Source organism: Arachis hypogaea, chromosome 15, assembly GCF_003086295.3.
Source record: "Arachis hypogaea cultivar Tifrunner chromosome 15, arahy.Tifrunner.gnm2.J5K5, whole genome shotgun sequence".
In the NCBI taxonomy this organism is placed as follows: domain Eukaryota; kingdom Viridiplantae; phylum Streptophyta; class Magnoliopsida; order Fabales; family Fabaceae; genus Arachis; species Arachis hypogaea.
In genome coordinates this window covers 115,946,271-115,949,800 of record NC_092050.1, presented here as the reverse complement: position 1 = coordinate 115,949,800, position 3,530 = coordinate 115,946,271, and the positions used below count along the sequence as shown (strand labels likewise).

Below are 3,530 nucleotides of genomic sequence, written 5' to 3'. Positions count from 1 at the left end.
TGATTTAAAAATTTTAAGTTTGTTACTTGCCTAGTAAGAAAGGTTCAATCTTTAAATTTTAAAATCATATCTTTTTGTTTCTTGTTAGTCAAGTAATCAACTTTAATTTTTAAAATCAAATCTTTTTAAGTTTCTTTTTCAAATCTTTTTCAAAATAAATTTCAATCACATCTTTTTCAAAATCAATTTCAAAATCTTTTCTAACTTCTTAGCTTTTTAAAATTGATTTTCAAATCTTTTTCAATTAATCTTATCTTTTTGTTTGATTCTTATCTTTTTCAAAACTACCTAACTAATTTTCTCTCTCTAATTTTCGAAAATCACTAACCTCTTTTTCAAAATTTTTTTTCATTAACTAATTATTTTAAATTTTAATTTTAATTTTATTCCTTTTCGTATTTTTGAATTATAACTAATATTTAAAAAAAAACCAAAATATTTTCATTTTATTTTATTTAATTGTCGAATTCTTCTCTCTCTCATCCCCTTCTATTTATTTATTTATCTACTAACACCCCTCTTTCACTCAAAAATTCGAACCCACTCTTCTCCTTAGTGTTCGAATTCTTATCTTTTCCTTCTTCTATTCTTCTCTTCTTATACTCATATAAGGAATCTCTATACTGTGACATAGAGGATTCCATATTTTCTTTTCTGTTCTCTTCTTTTTCATATGAGCAGGAACAAGGATAAGAACATTCTTGTGGAAGCTGATCCTGAACCTGAAAAGACACTGAAGAGAAAGCTAAGGGAAGCTAAAGCACAACTCTCTAGAGAAAATATGACAGAAATTTTTGAAAAAGAATGAGACATGGTCGAAAATAATAACAATGGTGGAGATGCAAGGAAGATGCTTGGTGACTTTACTGCACCAAATTCCAACTTACATGGAAGAAGCATCTCAATCCCTGCCATTGGAGCAAAAAATTTTGAGCTAAAGCCTCAATTAGTTTCTCTGATGCAACAGAATTGCAAGTTTCATAGACTTTCATCAGAAGATCCTTTTCAGTTCTTAACTGAATTCTTGCAGATCTGTGATACTGTTAAGACCAATGGGGTTGATTTCGAGGTCTACAGGCTTATGCTTTTCCCGTTTGCTGTAAGAGACAGAGCTAGAATATGGTTGGACTCTCAACCTAAAGATAGCCTGAACTCTTGGGATAAGCTGGTCACGGCTTTCTTAGCCAAGTTCTTTCCTCCTCAAAAGCTTAGCAAGCTTAGAGTGGATGTTCAAACCTTCATACAGAAAGAAGGTGAATCCCTCTTTGAAGCTTGGGAGAGATACAAGCAATTGACCAAAAAGTTTCCTTCTGACATGCTTTCAGAATGGACCATCCTGGATATATTCTATGATGGTCTGTCTGAATTATCAAAGATGTCATTGAACCATTCTGCAGGTGGATCCATTCACCTAAAGAAAATGCCTGCAGAAGCTCAGGAACTCATTGACATGGTTGCAAATAACCAGTTCATGTACACTTCTGAAAGGAATCCTATGAGTAATGGGACGCCTCAAAGGAAGGGAGTTCTTGAAATTGATACTCTGAATGCCATATTGGCTCAGAATAAAATATTGACTCAGCAAGTCAATATGATTTCTCAGAGTCTGAATGGATTACAAGCTGCATCCAACAGTACTAAAGAAGCATCTTCTGAAGAAGAAGCTTATGATCCTGAGAACCCTGCAATAGCAGAGGTGAATTACATGGAAGAACCCTATGGAAACACCTATAATCTCTCATGGAGAAATCATCCAAATTTCTCATGGAAGGATCAACAAAAGCCTCATCAAGGCTTTAATAATGGTGGAAGAAACAGGTTTATCAATAGCAAGCCTTTTCCATCATCCTCTCAGCAACAGACAGAGAATCTTGAGCAGAATCCATCTAACTTAGCAAATATAGTCTCTGATCTATCTAAGGCCACTCTAAGTTTCATAAATGAAACAAGGTCCTCCATCAAAAATTTGGAGGCACAAGTGGGCCAGTTGAGTAAAAGAGTCACTGAAACTCCTCCTAGTACTCTCCCAAGCAATACAGAAGAGAATCTAAAAAGAGAGTGCAAGGCCATAACCTTACTTGGTGTGGCCGAACCCAGAGAGCAGGAGGAGGACGTGAATCCTAGTGAGGAAGACCTCCTGGGACGTTCACTGACCAATAAGGAGTTTCCCTTTGAGGAACCAAAGGAATCTGAGGCTCATCTAGAGACTATAGAGATTCCATTGAACCTCTTTTTACCATTCATGAGCTCTGATGACTATTCATCTTCTGAAGAAGATGAAGACATTGTTCAAGGGCAAGTTGCCCAATATTTAGGAGCAATCATGAAGCTGAATACCAAGCTATTTGGTAATGAGACTTGGGAGGATGAGCCTCCATTGCTCATTAATGAACTGAATATCTGGGTTCAGCACACTTTACCTCAAAAGAAATAGGATCCTGGTAAATTCCTAATTCCCTGTAACCTAGGCACCATGACCTTTGAGAAGACTTTGTGTGACCTGGGGTCAGGAATAAACTTAATGCCACTCTCTGTAATGGAGAAACTAGGAATCTTTGAGGTACAGGCTGCCAAATTCTCATTAGAGATGGCAGACAAATCTATGAAAATGGCTTATGGACAAGTAGAGGATGTACTAGTGAAGGTCAAAGGCCTTTATATCCCTGCTGATTTCATAATCCTAGACACTGGGAAGGATGAGGATGAATCTATCATCCTTGGAAGACCCTTCCTAGCCACAACAAAAGCTGTGATTGATGTGGACAGAGGAGAGTTGGTCCTTCAACTGAATAAGGACTACCTTGTATTTAAAACTCAAGGATCTTCCTCTGTAACCATGGAGAGGAAGCATGAAAAGCTTCTCTCACTGCAGAGTCAACCAAAGCCCCCACAGTCAAACTCTAAGTTTGGTGTTGGGAGGCCACAACCAAACTCTAAGTTTGGTGTTGAACCCCCACATTCAAACTCCAAGTTTGGTGTTGGGAGGTCCCAACAATGCTCTGAACATCTGTGAGGCTCCATGAGAGCCCACTGTCAAGCTATTGACATTAAAGAAGCGCTTGTTGGGAGGTAACCCAATGTTATTTAATTATATCTATTTATTTTCCATTGCTATTTTATATTTTCTTTAGGTTAATGATCATGTGAAGTCATAAAAACTACTGAAAAATCAAAAACAGAATGAAAAACAGCATAAAAAAATAGCTCACCTTGGAGGAAGAGCTTACTGGCATTTAAACGCCAGTAAGAAGCATCAAACTGGCGTTTAACGCCAGAAAGAAGCATCAAGCTGGCGTTAAACGCCAGAAACAAGCACCAAACTGGCGTTTAACGCCAGAACAGAGCATGGAATTGGCGTTAAACGCCAGAAACAAGCAGCAAGCTGGCGTTTAACGCCAGACATGCCTTCTAAGGGCATTTGCACGCCTAAATGGAGCAGGGTTGCTAAGTCCTTGACCCCTCTGGATCTGTGGACCCCACAGGATCCCCACCTACCCCACCTTTTCTTACCTCTTCACACCTTTTTATAA

General features: G+C 38.0%; 1 non-coding gene across 1 annotated transcript; it reads right to left on the bottom strand.

Moving 5' to 3' along the window:
- Positions 1-1,213: 1,213 nt before the first annotated feature.
- On the bottom strand, positions 1,214-1,321 carry LOC112752346 (small nucleolar RNA R71). The gene has a single exon (XR_003176786.1). It is a non-coding gene; the product is annotated as a small nucleolar RNA R71 (small nucleolar RNA).
- Between the last annotated feature and the right edge of the window lie 2,209 nt (positions 1,322-3,530).